At 40.7% G+C, this 18,121-nt stretch overlaps 1 gene segment (V, D, J or C); it reads right to left on the bottom strand.

Annotated features, from left to right (window-relative positions):
* The window catches only part of LOC119910433, a 70,450-nt gene that overhangs the window by 16,474 nt on the left and 35,855 nt on the right, over window positions 1–18,121 (bottom strand).

Raw genomic sequence — 18,121 nt, 5'->3', positions numbered from 1 at the left:
ACAGAAAGATCACCTCAAAAAGAAAGATCACCTCAGTTTTCTTGAGCTGTAGTATTGTTTACCTCAGATCTCCATGGCGACTATTGAGCACTGTTAACCACTTTATCCAACAAAAACAGATGTGCGGTGGCACCCCTAAATCACCATGTACTGGAAAAATATCTTTCATGTGTTGTTTCTACATATATTGGAACACTTTTAGCACCCAGCCATATCAAAATTCAAGAATTGTGTTTTTTGATGCACCCTAATATGTAAAAATAACACTAAGAGCATGTGATGAGGGAACAGCTAAGAAGATTCTAGTCGATGGAAGGGCATCCGCACAGATGACACTCACAGCTGAACATGAGACACTGATAAATCAAGTGCCACAGGAGGTGTGGTCAAGGCATAAAACAGACAGATTAGTACGGTCAGCAGTCCCCATACGCATTAAGCTTAAGGAAGGAGTTAAGTTACCATACCAAAAACAGTATCCACTGAAACAGCATGCCTTAGAAGGAATCAGATCTAATTGAGGTGCTGAAGGCAGCCAGGGTCCTAGTAAAAACAAGGAGTCCCTCTAATACTCCTATCTTTCCAATTAAGAAACCACATTCAAAAGATTATTGATTGGTGCATGATCTCAGGGCAATTAATGCTATTGTAGATGCAGAGACCCCATCGTCCCAGACCCACACACTTTGCTCTCCAACATTCCATCAGACACAAAATGGTATACAGTGATTGATCTTTGTTCAGCTTTCTTTAGTGTACCCTTGCATCCAGATTCGCAATATCTGTTTGCGTTCACATATCAGGGGGATCAGTATACCTATAGTTGTATGGCACAGGACTTTGTTGACATCAATCTTTAACAGAGTGTTGGCCCAAGACCTGCAAAATATTGATGTTCAGAGTATGTTGATTCAATATGCAGACGACCTACTAATTTGTAGTCCCACTAAACAACAGTGTGAAGCCGATTCTGTTGCAATACTAACTGCACTAGCAGAAGGACACAAAGTGAGTAAGGACAAACTGCAGTTCTGCCAGAAGTGGAGTATTTAGGTAGAAAACTATGTGGAGACAAAAGGCTGATCTCGCCTTCACAAGTAGAGGCAATCACTAAGGCACCAAAGCCACAGACAGTAGGACAAGTGCTCTCATTTCTTGGTATGACAGGATACAGTCGCCCGTGGATTTGTGATTATGCAGTCAAAACATCCCCTTTGCGTGCCCTGATTAGAGCAACAGGTGGAGCAGATAGCTCAGCTATGTTACAGTGGTCAGAAGAAGCAAAGGAGCTAAAAAGTGACATGCAGTCAGCCCTAGCACTTGGTAATCCTGATTACTCAAAGCCATTCCATTTGTATGTAGCTGAGAAGTCTGGTTATGCCTGTGCAGTGCTGATGCAAGACTCTCCAACAGGTAAACATCCATTGGAGATCAAAGCTTTAACAGCTGACTGTATGCTAGCACAAGGAAAACGACAAAATATGTATACTGACTCAGAATATGCCTATGGAGTGTGTCATGTACATGGTAACATCCGGAAACAGAGAGGTTTTCGTTGGGCTGATGGTACTCCAGTGACCCACGGAGAAGCAGTGTCTGCACTGCTGGAAGCCATACAACTTCCAACACCGATAGCTATTATAAAATGTCCCGCACACCAGAGGACGAATACGCTGGTAGCAAAAGGCAACAATGCTGCAGATGAAGCTGCAAAGCGTGCCGCTGTAGGAGCAGTAATGGGCCCCATCCTTGTAGCTGAGGATTGTGAGCCACTAACTACCTTGACATCTCTTATTTTGATGCAAAAGAATGCTAGCATTTATGAGAAATCTCTGTGGCTGAAAAGGGGGGCCATTCAGGTTACTCAAGATGGACCACAGAAAGGGCTATGGAGGAGTGCACATGGTCATTTTGTGTTGCCTATTTCTCTGATGCACGCGGCTATAACAAATGCACTTAACATAGATCATAGACTCTGCACCCCTTGAATTTTTCATTCCAGCTAGTACAGAGGACGACGCAACGGCTGGAGGACGCAATGAGGGACCAGTTAAAAGAATGGAGTACACACAAGGTGGCCGCATAGTGGAGCTAATATCCCCTTTACATTCTGTCTTGATTTTTCAAGACAAGTTAATGACAGTAGAACTCAAGATAAAATTCATAAGAGTTAAAAACAAATTTTGCTTAATGCGCAACACTGTAGACGACTTTCATTATGTCAGCAATCCTGTTTGTAAAGAAGGTCACCATATCTCCGACTGTTAAGCAAGCACACGCTAAGGCATTAACGCATGGCAATGTTAAATATCCCATAGACAGAGTCTGTCTGTATGACTGAGGATAATAAACATAAGCGGAGATTCTGTTTCTGCAAAAGAACACCTCAAATGTTGGACCGTTTCTGTTTCTGCAAAAGAACACCTCAAATGTTGGACCGTTTAATCAGGAATCATATTAATTACTTGTATGCAGTACAATTTATTCTCATAATAAGATGAACAGGAGGACAAATTATATTTAAATTGATGCTGTTTTCAATGCGTCAGTCGAGCAAATACTAGTGCATAGTTTCATACTATATTGTTATCACATATTCGCTTCCTAATCGAGCCAAACGCTGTGTGCCAGAGTATGGATGTGATGCGCTGTTTGTCGTGGAAATAACACTATTTCATTGTCGTTTACAACAAGTCACAGGCTGTTTCTTTTAACTCATCGCCATCATTAAGTGTGTGGGCTGTTTGTGTAACCTAAATACATGTTTAAACACAGGTGGAATGCGTTTGGTTTACTCTCTTTTCAAACAGGGGAATCCAAATTAGTACCTGGGTCATCCCGTCTTGAGTGTGTGTGTCCCCCTTTGGTCAGTGACGTCACTACTCAGGAGGAATGCCCCGTTCCTGCAGATCGGTTATAAAGGGCATGGAGCCCTTTTCCTCCGGTGAACAAGCACATGCATTTGAAACATTTTTGTTGCCGAGAGTTTAAAACAAGAACGAAAATAATCACGCACGTATTTGAAACATTTCTTACTGAGAGCTTAAAACAAGAACGATAAATAATCACTTGCGCATTTGAAACAGCTTGTTACTGAGAAAGTTTTATTGTTATAAGACAGTTTAGCCACAGCCAAAAAGCATACATAAAATCCACACTGAATCTCAACACACCCGCCTCTACAGCACATTTTCACAACTAGATGTTACTGCATTGTAAGAGACAGAGGCTCACACACCCGCAACGCAGTCATTCAACACAAGAGGAAGGAAGATTCTCATGGCTTCCAGTGGAATTTGAGGCCTATCAGCTTTAAAGGCCATCCCTCAGAAATCCTGTGATGCATAGCGGTGACGGGAGCTTTGTTAAAATGTATTAAAAAGCTGCCTATTTGCTTGAAACACAAAAGATACTTTGTAATTTATGCTTTCTTAAATGTTTCTGGTTAGAATATAATGTTTTTTTATCGGTGATTGTCATTCCTATGACAGTTTACTATTGAAACCATGAGTGAAGGGACTGTTTTATTTAATAGGCTTGTGACCGGACAAAATGCTCTATCAGGTAAAGTTATGTAGCCCATAATTTTAATTTAAGTTAAACTGTGTAGCGCACAGAAACCTTTGCCATTGTTACTATCCATAGAGCGTCTGCCATTTAGCGCTGTCTCCCTGTCTTCACCTAGGGAGCGCTGAGCAACCCCGTGGGGCCAAGCGACGTCGTTGTGATTTTAAGAACGTTCCTAAGACCAACATCTTCCCCAATACTAATCAGCATGCAGTGTGTAGCTATCCACTTTGCTATGGCGTTTGATCGCTTGTCTTGCTTTTATTTATCTACTTCTCCCACATGCAGCATCCAAGTAGTCTGCCGAAGCCTCCCTCCCCTGCTTTTTTGGGTGGGTGATTTGCTGGCTGATCAACATCCCACCCCTCCTGTGACCCATGGTTTGATTGTGTGTGTATTCAGAGCCGGTGAGCAATGGACTTTCAAAATAATGATAACTGTGTGAACATGCAATATAATAATTGTTGGCGTTAATTAATTAGTGCGTTAACACAATAATTACATGTTAATGTGCCCAGCCCTGAATAAAATAATAAAAATTAATTGTATGGTCTGTCATGATGCAGTCTGTGGTATATGCAAAAGGTTGGCTAACGTAATGTTGTAAAACCTATAAATATTGGTAACCTCACCAAGCACAAACTTCATACTTACCGTGTATAAAAGTGGAAAATATGTTGATCCTGTTTCACATTTTACTCACATGCTCACAAATAGCTGCTGTGCTAATCCCATTATTTTTAAAGATGCTGTTGTCAAAGACTTTACAGCAAATATATATTACATTTGGTTCACAGTTTGAACATCACCATGGTACATCGATAAGAATGCAGAAGGGCCAAGTGGTTCTGTTTAAGCCATTTATAATCACTATTTGCACATTAAGAGCAACAGGAGATGATGAGGATTGATGATTTTTTTTTATCACGCACAACCATAGATGTATATCTGAATCACAGAGATGGAGGGCAACAAAGGAAACCTCAGCCAAGAATTCCCCAAATATAGACAGCTTATAAAGTGCCCAACCAGAAAGGGGAACACTTTTGATCACTGCTACACCACAGTTAGCAGTGCCTATCACACCGTCCCCTGCGCTGCACTGGGACACTCTGATCACGTCATGGTCCACCTGAATCCTACATACAGGCAAAAATTAAAGCTCTGTACGCCTGTGGTGAGGACATCAAAGAAGTGGACCAGTGAAGCTGTAGAGGATCTTCAGGCGTGTTTGGACTGCACTGACTGGGATATTTTCAGGACTGCTACCAACAATCTGGAGTTTACTAATGCTGTGACGTCCTACATCAGCTTCTGTGAGGCCAGCTGGTAGACAGAGAGACAGCTGGTACCCTCAGGTATTCCAAGGACAAACACTGGTTCACAGCCAAACTCAGACAGCTAAGGCTGGAAAAGGAGGAGGCATTTAGGAGTGGGGAGCGTTAAAGTACAGGTATAGCAAGGAGGCACGAGTAGCTAAACGACTGTACTCAGAGAGGCCAAAGGACCAGTTCTCTGCAAACGATGCCACTTCTGTCTGGAGGGGTTCAGACAGATCACAAACTACAGACCCAAAGCACCCCACTCCATCAGTGACTCTCACCTGGCAAATAAGCTGAACCAGTTACTGCCATTTTGAGAGTCAATCGGACACGATTCCCCGTGACTCCTCCACTCAGCTTCAGCCCCAGTCCACCATTTCCTCCTCCCTATCCTCAGAGTTGGACAGCTCCCCACCTCCCCCCCTCTCCATCTCAGAGAGGGAAGTCAACAATCTATTCAGGAGGCAGAAACCCCGCAAAGCAGCTGGGCTCCCCATCCACCCTGAAGCACTGTACTGATCAGCTGTCTCCGGTGTTCACAGACACCTCGCTGGAGACATGCCTTCAAAGCCTCCACCATCATCCCTGTCCACACAAAAAACAAGGACCACAGGACTAAATGACTTCAGACCCTTTGCCCTGACCTCTGTGGTAATGAAGTCATATGAGCGCCTTATGTTGACCCACCTTAAATCCATCACAGACCCACTCCAGGACCCCCTGCAGTTTGCCTACAGAGCCAACAGGTCTCTAGATGATGCAGTAAACATGGCCCTTCACTACATCCTCCAGCACCTGGACTCCCCAGGATACGCCAGGATCCTGTTTGTGGATTTCAGCTCTGCTTTCAATCATCCCATCATCCCGGCCCTGCTGCAGGACAAGCTCTCTCAGTTGAACCTGCTTGACTCCACCTGCAGGTGGATCACAGAAGCAGTTGAAGCTGGGAAAACATGTCTCTGATTCCAGGACCATCAGCATCGGTTCCCCTCAAGGCTGCGTACTTTCTTCTCTTCTCCCTGTACACCAATAGCTGCACCTCCAGTCACCAGTCCATCAAGCTCCTGAAGTTTGCTGATGTGACCAACCCTCATTGGCCTCATCTCTGGGGGGGATGAGTCTGCCTACAGGTGGGAGATTGACCATGGTAACCTGGTGAAGCCAGAACAGTCTATAGCTCAACGCTCTGAAGACAGTGGAGATAGCAGTGGACTTCAGAAACAGCCCAGCCCCACCCTCCCCCATCATCCTGTGTGACTCCCCAGTCACTGTGGACTCCTTCTGCTTCCTGGACACCATCATCTCCCAGGACCTCATGTGGGAGCTGAATATCACCTCCCTCACCAAGAAGGCCCAGCAGAGGATGTACTTCCTGTGGCAGTTGAAGAAGTTCAGCCTGCCAATGACAATGACGGTGCACTTCTACACCGCTATTATTGAGTCCATCCTCACCTCCTCCATCACCATCTGGTACGCTGCTGCCAGGGACAAGGGCTGGCTACATCGTATCATTCGCTCGGCAGAGAAGGTGATTGGCTGCAATCTTCCATCACTTCCTGTACACCTCCAAGACTCTGAGGCGAGCAGGAAAGATTGCAGCTGACCCCTCCCACCCTGGACACAAACTGTTTCAGACTCTCCCTTCTGGCAGGAGGCTGCGGTCCATCAGGACCTAAACCTCTCGCCACAAAAACAGTTTCTATTAACAAGTCCCCCCACTGACACGCCCCTCTTTCATAAAATACAAATGTCTCTGCACATTTAAATATTATTTCATTTCATTTCATATCATACACAGAAACACATGCATAAAGACATTCATATAATATGTATCAATGAAGAATGTAAATCATGTCAAGAAATATTGTGGGGTTGGATAAGAGAGTCGGTCTATAGAAACCTTTTAAACGAGTCAAGAGTTTTTTCCGTTTTTATAGTTCCAAAGTACAGCTGCTGAGAAGGCCCTATCACCAAGAAGTTTCTGATAAGTATATGGGATAGTTAGTAACCCTATTGAAGGTGTAATGTATGGGTATAGAAGTTCTGCGATGTTGTACAGACCATGCAAGGCTTTGAATAAAAAACAGTAGACGTTCGTAAAGGATTTGATACCGAACCATGAGCCATAGCCAAGTAGAGGTGTAATTTGCATCTGCATTCGAGAATAGGGGGAAAGATCAGGTGGTTTGACACTTAAAAGTCAGAGCAGGATCTAAACTTTGTGTTTGTTTTCACCAGTGTGAGGAAAAAAGGAATGTGAAAATAAGGTAATCAATCAAATATTGTGTTGGTTCATCGTGAGTCCAGTGTTGATGCACTTTTCCAGCAGAGGACAATGTCCAAAATTGTATGGGACAAAACAAAAGTAAAAGAAGAATGTTCACAATGAAAAGAACATGAAGCAACACAAAGTCAACATTTTCTAAATATAGTTCTATGAAGAAATGGTCGAATGATCCTCAAAATTAACTTCCCCTCTGTGTCACCGCTGCTTTCTGTTTCACAAGAACAGATGTGTGTTTGCCTTCTTAAATATATTTTACATGACTTTTATGCATCACTGCTCCTCAGAGTTTAAGTTCTCATGTGACCGAGTCTGAACTGTTTTCATGCACTCACACTGAAAACTGCATCAGGTTGCCAATAACTCTGCTTGTTGTGTTGAGTTTTCTGAGTCAGGGTGAGAAATTTTTAACAGTTTGCTAACATTGGTAAATTCTCAAACATTCATATTTGGCTTAAATATACTTTACCTTTCTTTTGCCTCATATCTTTGATGTCTAATTTGTAATTTACAATGATAAGTTTGTATTTCATTTTTCATTTCAGACAATTTCGACTCAGTCTGACAAATCCAAGTCTGTTAGTCTTGGAGGGACTGTGGCCATCAAATATTGGTGGCGATCTCAGTTGGTACCTTCAGAAACCGGGACAGGCTCCCAAACTCCTGTATACCATACATCAACTTCTCTGGAACTGGCACTCGCTTCTTTGGTTCTCACTACACTCTGACCATCAGTGCTGTTCAGGCTGAAGATGTTGGAGATTACTACTGTCTGGGCTACCATGGTGGTGGAGTGTTCACACAGTGATTTAGAGCCGTACAAAAGCCTCCTTCAGTTTGACTGAAATGAAAACAGCCTGCTGCAGGTGCAGAGGGTTGGTGAAGAGACTGTGATGAGGATAACTGTTCCAGTGAACACAACTCAAGAGTCATCAAGCAGAAGCACAATGAATCTAAAGAAAACTGAAACAAACTCACAGACACACTTTAGTTTGAACCCCTTGATGCCTGAATTTATTTACAATAAAAAAAATTACAAAATTATTTTCATTTGCTTTCAGGTTGATGTTAAATTAAGTGGAATTTTTTAAATTTGTCTATAGAATATAGAAAAGATATAAATTCAGGTATAAAGGAAGAGGTGTGATGCAAATTTGCGACAATCAGCGTTAAGGGGTTAAATTTATAATCTTGTCTTTTCAATAAGTGTCAAGATTTGTGGTTGGGTGAGCAGGTTGGTGGACCCAAATGCTAGGCTGACAGGTTCAGTTCAAAGGTTTAATTAAACAAAAGGCGAGCACACTTTTAGGCACAGTGGCTGAGCTGAGGTTGAGTCCAAATGAAACAAGGTACTCCAACAGAAAATCCCAAAATACACTGAAACAAGCTGGGCAAACAAACAGGCTGAATACATCCACAAGATATACATGCTACAAACATTGCAATGGCCAGACAAAGACTAAACAGAAAGACCAGGTATACATACACAGGGTTAACAAGCTGGGAGGAGGTACACAGGTGGGGGACATGAGGCTAATGAGACACAGGCAGGCAGAGAGAGCAGGGGAAAACAGAGAGACTGGCATGCAGAGTGATAACTGGGGAAACAGACATGACACAGGTTACTGAACACAAAACAGATCAGAAACTAATAAACACACAAGCAGACAGATCACGAAGAACTACAACCAACAATGAACCAACTGGGAAACAGGACAACATTAAACACAGACATAAACTAGGTTACTAGACCCAAGACAATAGACAAGACAGAACCCAAATACCCAACAGACTAAAATAACAGATAATCAACTGACCAAAACTCAAGAGTGCAAAACATGTCATGGCTGACAGGCAGAGTGTGACATTAAGTCTCTTAATGAATAAGTTCGTAAAACCCCTGTTAAAATTTAACTATTAAAATGACCCCCAGACAAATTGTACAACCACATTGTCTTGGGCAAAAACTCAATTGAAATGATGTAACATCAGAGAATTTAATTATTTTTGACATATTTTTAACCCTAAACTTATCAATAACATTAAAATAACATTAATCTCTGCACAAGGTTCATTCCAAAGTCACTGTGAACAAGCAACTATGCACTGAAAAAACTATCTGCTTTTCTAATAAAACATAGCAAACTGTATTTTATTGAATCTAGAAAGCTTATCTAATTATTTCGATTGAATTAAATTTATTAATGAGCATTTTCAATTGTATTGCTTCATTTTTCTAAACCTGACAGAGAAACAATTACAGTATGCTTGAAACAAAGTAATTGTTATTATAGTTTCACATCAGTTGACACATGGTTGAATGTACATGATGCTTTAAAATAGTAATAATTGACAAGTTCACATTTAGCAGAACATTTAGCATTTAGAACATTTAGCATTTATTTATCTCCAGTTAACTGTGTAAGTAAATCAACGGCAGACAACCAGACATATCATACCAACCACAGTGGACACAAACTTATCCTTAAATCCTCAACTGCACTTCTAATATAAATATTTTCTTCTGTTCCATTAATTTCATAGATGGTGTAAATCCAAGCAGTATTCTTCCTGATTTTGTGTCCCACGTTGCCTTCAGTCTGTTGAGAGCAGAGAAATCATTTCCATAGAGAGGAGGCTTTGCATCATCAGCTGATTCTCCAGTGACACATTCTCAACTGAGAAGGTTTATAGTCCTGTGAGTTCAACGCTGCAGGACTCAGATCTGTCAGTCAACAGCAGAAACCACAACCACCATGACTCTCATCACCATCCTCATCTGGACGCTGGCCTGCTGCTGTTTTACAGGTTCATTCACTCAGCAACATTTCAGACATGATGTGCTGCCTTTTCTCTCATTTCTTTCTGCTGATAAATGAATGATTTGTTTTTGTGTGCAGGATGCAGCGGTCAGGTGACTGTGACTCAGCCGGCTCTAGTGACATCTACTCCAGGATCCACTGTCACTCTCACCTGTAAAACCAACCAAGCTGTTCACAGATACAGCGATGGAGATGAGGGTATGTTCTGGTATCAACAGAAATCTGGACAGCCTCCAAAGCTCCTAATAAGATATGTGAAAACGCTTCAATCAGGAACACCAGCTCGGTTTAGTGGCAGTGGAAGCAGCTCTGACTTCACTTTGACCATCAGTGGAGTTCAGGCTGAAGATGCAGCAGTTTATTACTGTAAGAGTTACCACAGTGGTGGAGTGTTCACACAGTGATTTGTAGTCGTACAAAAACCTCCCTCAGTCAGACTGCAGAGACACTGAGCTGTTACAGCAGGAACCGACTGCAGCTGCTGAAGAGGAAGAGACTCTGACATAGACCACTGAACACAGAGCTGACAGTAACCTCACCGAGCACAAACTACAGTTTCACATTAACATAATGGCATATTCATTTTTTGTCCAATTCTTTCAATTCCGTATGACAAAGTGTGAAACTTACACAGTTATGATATCCAATGTCCAACTTTGTTTATTTTACACAGAATATTTAAAATTTAAAAAAACTTTTAACTCAGAAACTCAAATACACATAAAAATGTTTTGCATCTCTTCAAAAAATACATTTTAGTTTACTTATGACACATATTTGCTTTCTTGATGTCTAATACCACTCTCTAATCTTTCCATTAAATATGAAGGTACAGGTAGTAGTGAGGTAGCTCATCTTAGCTATAATACAAGATGAATTTCAATAGAACTTATGAAAAAACATGTAACTTTGAAACCCAAAATGTTGCGGATCACTTAAAAAAATACATTATTTTTCGGAAATAGTCTTATGTCCTTTGAATATAATAATAATAATAATAATAATAATAAATCTTTATTTGTAGAGCACTTTTCAAAAACAAGTTACAAGGTTCTTTAACAAGTGTAAAGACAATAATACAAAAACAATACATGACAAAAGCAAGAAGACATTGAAAAAACTAAAATACACGTTTAAGATAAATATAAAACAAGTAAAATAGAATAAAATAAAAGGGATAAAATAAAGTCAAATAAGATCGGGAAAGGCTCTCCTATGAAAGTGTGTTTTAAGAAGGGACTTAAAAGATGATTTCCTGATTTCCTCGGGCAGGCTGTTCCAGAGCCTCGGGGCCCTGACAGCAAACGCTCTGTCCCCTTTAGTTTTCAGTGGAGACTCTGGAACAGACAACAGACCTCTGCCTGAGGATCTCAAGGTACGTGCTGGTGCGTATGGGACTAAAAGGTCAGAAATATAACAAGGTGAGAGGCCATGAAGAGCTTTAAAAATGATCAATAAAATTTTAAAGTCAATTCTAAAACACACTGGGAGCCAGTGTAATGAAGCTAAAATAGGAGTAATGTGGTCATATTTCTTTGTTCTGGTTAAAAGCCTGGCAGCTGAGTTCTGGACAGTCTGGACTCGATCAGTAGATTTTTGGGTTAAACAAGTGAAAAGGCTGTTGCAATAATCCAGGCGTGATGAGATGAAGACGTGTAAAATGGTCTCGGTGTGCTTAAAAGTTAACATAGATCGAATTTTTGTTATTTTTTTAAGTTGATAAAAACATGATTGAACAAGCTTTGGTGTGCTGCTCAAAATTGTTATTTAAATATAAAAAGTAAACTACATAATTATACAAATAATTACATTTATCAAAATGTTCTCAAAAATCTATTGACACCACATCATCAACACAGCAGAAACCACAACCACCATGACTCTCATCACCATCCTCATCTGGACGCTGGCCTGCTGCTGTTTTACAGGTTCATTCACTCAGCAACATTTCAGACATGATGTGTTGCCTTTTCTCTCATTTCTTTCTGCTGATAAACAAATGATTTGTTTTTGTGTGCAGGATGCAGTGGTCAGGTGACTGTGACTCAGCCTCCTGTAGTGGCATCTACTCCAGGATCCACTGTCACTCTCACCTGTAAAACCAACCAAGCTGTTTACAGATGGTCTAATGGTGATGAGGGTATGCACTGGTATCAACAGAAATCTGAACAACCTCCAAAGCTCCTAATAAGATATGTGAGCACTCGTGAATCAGGAACACCAGCTCGGTTTAGTGGCAGTGGAAGCAGCTCTGACTTCACTTTGACCATCAGTGGAGTTCAGGCTGAAGATGCAGCAGTTTATTACTGTAAGAGTTACCACAGTGGTGGAGTGTTCACACAGTGATGTGCAGTTGTACAAAAACCTCCCTCAATCAGACTGCAGAGACACTGCAGGAACCGACTGCAGCTGCTGAAGAGGAAGAGACTTTGATACAGACCACTGAACACAGAGCTGACAATAACCTCATCAAGCAAACTACAGATTCACACTAACATGTTGAATACATTTCAAGGTTTTTACTGACATGTGTTTCAATTCAGTGTACACAGCAATGAGACAAATGTGAAGTTAGTAGACTTAATAAAGACAGTTTAATAAGGGCGATAAGATCAAAGTTAAAGTAAAATTTGAAAATTCATAACAACCAAAAGAATAAGCACATACGGTATTTACATAAATAAAATTTTGAACATTTTGAGTTATACAAACCCTAAATCTGTACTGATGTATAAGGGGCTGAAAAAATAAGTGAATGTGAAATTCAGTTTTACCTTCAGTTAGGCTATGGGAATAACTCCACATGGTTGTCAGCAAGGAACAACAATGTTATATGTTCCTTGCAAAAGAAAGTGACAGTTATGAACCTAATAAAATAATTAAAATGAATATTACAATCTGTCATGATACATTTTGTGCTACAAATGCTACAAGGTTGGTTAACAAGGAGTCAAAAGATAACACAACTCATATGTTTATTGTCTACACTTACTGTATTGCAATGTTAGTAGATACTTTGCATTAATGTAATATCTGAATAAAATCATCACACTTCATCTTGTTAGTAATAAGTGAAACATTTATTTGTGAAAAACATTAAATATTGTGTTTTAAAACGTAAAAACCGACTACACTTTAGTATCCTGACCATCAACAGTTATTAAGGACATTCACATGTAGCTGCTGAGCTAATCACATTATTCTTTAAGATACTGTTGCCGTTCAACGGCTTGTCTCTCCGTGAAGGTTCTTCGTCTTCCTGGTCCTCACCCCCGGGTTTCTGCTGCCTGAGGTATACACTAAGCCCTTTATTTTTGGGGGCCATCTTCCTGATGTACTCCTGGATCTTTGTCGTTTCATCCTGGACAGTTGTCTTGACACTCACTAGCCCTCGGGCTCCCTCGCTACGCTTGTTGTACAGTCTCAGGGTGCTGGATTTGGGGTGAAACCCTCCATGCATTGTGAGGAGATTTCTTGTCTTGATGTCAGTGGCCTCTATCTCCTCCTTTGGCCAGTTTATTATACCAGTGGGGTATCTGATGACTGGCAGGGTGTATGTATTGATGGCTCGGATCTTGTTCTTCCTATTCAGCTGACTTTTCAGGACCTGCCTTACTCTCTGTAGGTATTTGGCTGTGGCGGACTTCCTTGCTGCCTCTTCATGGTTTCCGTTAGCCTGTGGCACCCCAAGGTATTTGTAGCTGTCCTGAACATCTGCAATGTGGCCTTCTGGTAGTTCAACCCCCTCGGTTCTGATCATTTTCACTTTTTTTGGATACCATGCGACCACACTTGTCTAGTCTGAATGATATTCCACTGTCATTGCTGTAGATCCTAGTAGTCAATGTCTCGCTCATTTTTGGCACACAGTTTGATGTCATCCATGTAGAGGAGGTGACTGATGGTTGTTCCACTTCGGAACCGGTATCTGTAGCCAGTCTTTGTGATGATCTGGCTGAGGGGGTTCAGGCCTATGCAGAACAGCAGCGGGGATAGTGCATTGCCTTGGTATATGGTGACTTGTGTTTTTGGCTTTGAGTTGGCTTCCATACTTGTTTTCCACAGCCCCATTGAATTCTTGATGAAAGCTATTAGTGTCCTGTTGATCTTGTACATTCCCAAGTATTCCAGTATCCATGTGGCATTGAGTCATAGGCTTTCTTGTAGTCAATCCAGGCAGTACACAGATTGGTCTGCCCGGTCTTGTAGTCTCGAGTGACTGCTCTATCAACCAGTAGCTGGTGCTTGGCTCCCCTGGTATTACTTTCCATTCCCTTCAAGGTCCTGTCCATGTATTGAGCCATGTGCCTACTCATCTTAGCCGCTGTGATGCCTGACAGGAGCTTCCATGTTGTGCAGAGGCAGGTTATTGGCCAGGAGTTGGACGGGATTGTTCCCTTCTGGAGATCCTTCATGATCAGGACTGTCCGTCCTTTGGTTAACCATTCTGGGTGGGTCCCATCCATCAGCAATTGGTTCATCTGTGCTGCCAGGCGTTCATAGAGTGCCGTTAGTTTCTTCAGGTGGTAGGTGTTATCTGGAGTGCTGGATCTTGTTCTGGGCGATTGCTGTGATCTGTTCTTAAATTCACTGTCCACTGAGCATTGGCGTTGGCCTCTTTCTCCCATATGTTCTTCCAGTACTGTTCAGTCTCAGCCCTGGGTGGATCTGATCTTGTGTTATTACTCTGCCATTGAGAGTATATGTTGGATGGTTCGGTGAAGAACATCTGGTTTATTCTCCTGGCTTCTGCTTCTTCCTCGTATCTCTTTAGGCGGGTAGCCAGAGCACTAAGTCTTTGCTTGGCAGTCTCCAGAGCCTCAGGTATCGACAGCTTGTTGTAGTTCTTAGGTAGCCCTTTCCTTGCACCTTTCTGTAGCTCTGACAGCTGACTAACCTCTCTCCATGTTGCCTTGACCTTGGCCTCTGGCCTTCTCCTCCACGGGGGTAATGCTCTTTGTGGCTTGTGGTGTTCATCTTATATCCAAGCATCTCTAGGATCACTGTTGCTGTGGTGTACATCACTCATTTGTCTCAGTTATGGCTTTAGTAGGGATAGCATGTAGCGCTGCATTCATATCTTCTAGCAGACTTTCAGAGGATATACTTTGTCACTTAGCCTTGGCAATCTTGGTCGTTGTACTTAGGGGTCCAGCTGGGTTATGATCTTCAATCAATTTTCTGCTCTAGTCCTTGAATGTCTGTTGGTTCATCATGAGTCCAGTGGTGATGCAGTTTGCCAGCAGGGGACGCCGTTCATCTGTTAATGAGCCCAAAATCATGAGGGAAAAGACAAAAGTAAAAGAAGGATATTCACAATGAAGAGAAACGATATAAAGCAACACAAAGTCAGCTGTGTATTTGCCTTCTTAAATATATTTTGCATGACTTTTATGCATCACTGCTCCTCAGAGTTTAAGTTCTCATGTCACAGAGAGTCTGAACTGTTTTCATGCACTCACACTGAAAACTGCATCAGGATGATGTTGCCAATAACTCTTGTCATGTTGGGTTTTCTGAGTCAGGGTGAGAGATCTTTAACAGTAATTTAACATTGTTAATTTCAAAGTTCATATTTGGCATAAATATCACTTATCTTTATTTATGCCTCAAGTCATTGATGTCTAATTTATTGTAATCTACCCTGCTAATTCTCAAGGTTTGTATTCAATTTCTAATTTCAGAGTCTTCTGCCAACAATTTTCTGACTCAGACTGACAAATCCAAGTCTGTTAGTCTTGGAGGGACTGTGACCATCAGCGGGAGTTCAAATATTGGTGCTGATCTCAGTTGGTACCTTCAGAAACCTTACTTATTATATACAGTGCATCAACTCTCTTCTCTGGAACTCCGTCTCGATTCCGTGGCAGTAGATCTGGTTCTGACTACACTCTGACCATCAGCGGTGTTCAGGCTGAAGATGTTGGAGATTACTACAGTCTGGGCTACCATGGTGGTGGAGTGTTCACACAGTGATTTAGAGCCGTACAAAAACCTCCTTCAGTTTGACTGTTTATCTGGTCCAGTGAACACAACGCAAGAGTCATCAAGCAGAACCAAAATGAATCTAAATCTTTCTGAAACAAACTCACATTAGCTCTTCCATATTCAATTGTAAAGGTATATTCTTGTTAGTTTATTAAGTCTCTTTATGAGTAAGCTAGGAAACTTTAATTCTTGTTGGGTTGTAGCCACTGATATCAACAAAGGTTTAACAGTGTCTCTGATAGCTGTACAAAACAATTTAAAATAACAAGAGAAACAAACAAATTGACAAATTGTCAAATTTATTACGCCTCATTTTAAAAATGCAAATTATTTCATACTCAAAATGTAGTATTTTCTATTTGAATTTCACAAAGTAAAAAATTTTAAAATCAGGAATGATGCTGAGATGATGTGTTGTAAAAGAAATACAAGGACACTTACTAATACACAGTTTTATTTAATGATGGTTTAATATTCATGCCACATTTTTAATGAGTGAAAAGTTTCACTTGGAGTGAAATATTATTCAGTTTAATTGGAAAAGTTAAGGACACAAAGAAGAATATGCAGAAGATCAGTATTAGAAAGCGACATGCACACTGAAACACTGAGTAGAGAACTGTGGAACTTGCAGAAATATGTGAACAGAGGAGATCTGTAGCTTCACCAACCCATCTGTATCAAAGAAGGACGGTCAGGGTGGGCCACACCACACCCACTGGAGGAGAGCGAAAGGGAGGAGAGGGGGAGAAAGACAAAAGAATGAGAGTGGAGGCTTGGCAATGGAGAAAAATGATATGCTGGTAATTTCTTATATTTTATCAAATAAAACAGCTTGTGCTGCTGTTCAAAAATCACTCAATATCAAACCATCAGACACACGATTCAAGTGTAAATGCAACTAAAAAGGTTAACTGATAATGATTAATGATGACATCTTCATGTGTGTTTCATAATGTGTGACAGTGAATAACTCATCCCTGTGATGATTTTCTTCTGTTTCACTTCCTTTTCACTACAGATAAGCTGCATTTACTGATAAAATCATATTTGTGTTCAACAGGCATCCACTTTGGACTTATAGTTTGAATGTTCACAATTAATAAAAAAAAAAATACTCCTGATATTATTTTTATGCATTAAAAATTTTACTTGACAAATTGTTACTTTAAACATTTTAGAACAATTCAATGTTTCAATAAAAATAGAAAACATAAAATGAATGAGTTAGTTTTTGTTTCTTTAAATTTAAATTATATACAATGAATGGTATAAAGTTTTGTCTCAGAGTGTGAGCTCAGCGTGGATTACAAAAATAACAAAAATTATCAACAATATACAAACTCTGAACTTGATCAGAGTCACATTTGCAATATGTTGTATAAAATTTAAATCTCTGGTACTTACAGTCAACGATGACTTTGGTTCCTCCACCAAAAGTCCACCACAGTGACACAAACACATTAAGTGGCCGTACAAAAACCTCCTGCACTGTGAACAAGTATCTATACACTGAAAAACCTCACCAAGCACTAACTACAGATTCACATTATCACTGCTATAACAACTACACCATACTTTTTGGTTATAAACTTTGTAGCACAATATTAGACTTTGGGCATTAAAGCACACCATGCTGCATAATTTTTGTATCCATCTGATGAAATAGTGTAGGTTTGAGTGGAACATAAATACATTTACTCACGATGTGTAGGCTACTTCAGTACAATTTTCAGGCACTGTGAGTTCTCTAACACTTTTAAAATGTACTCCACCACATTTCATTGGGAAATTTAGTTTTTACTGTACTGCTGTCAAGGATGGGTTTGCCAGGGCAATGAGGATTGGACCCAAATGCAGGCAAAATGGGCAAATTGGTTACTTACAGGCAAGTCTTAGTACTAGTGTTATTTTGGTCGTGATTTTGGTCGTTATTTTAGGTCATTTTCAACTAATCTTTTATATGACTTGGGAGTAACAAGTAGTCTCAGTGAGTGATTCGCTCATTTTCACGCATGCATGAATGGTCTTGGACTCTTACGTTCAGTTGTCACATGGCAGCTGTATTGGCTCAGTCAACAGAAATGATTAGTTCGAACTCTTAACTTCTTTGGGTTTGAGTTGCTTAATTGTCATTG

The sequence above is a fragment of the Micropterus salmoides genome, unplaced genomic scaffold, assembly GCF_014851395.1.
Source record: "Micropterus salmoides isolate LMB-PRFRI ecotype aquatic unplaced genomic scaffold, ASM1485139v1 Ms_hic_scaffold_19, whole genome shotgun sequence".
Classification (NCBI taxonomy): Eukaryota; Metazoa; Chordata; class Actinopteri; order Centrarchiformes; family Centrarchidae; genus Micropterus; species Micropterus salmoides.
Note: the sequence above shows the minus strand (reverse complement) of the source record. Positions and strands in the feature narration are given on the sequence as shown.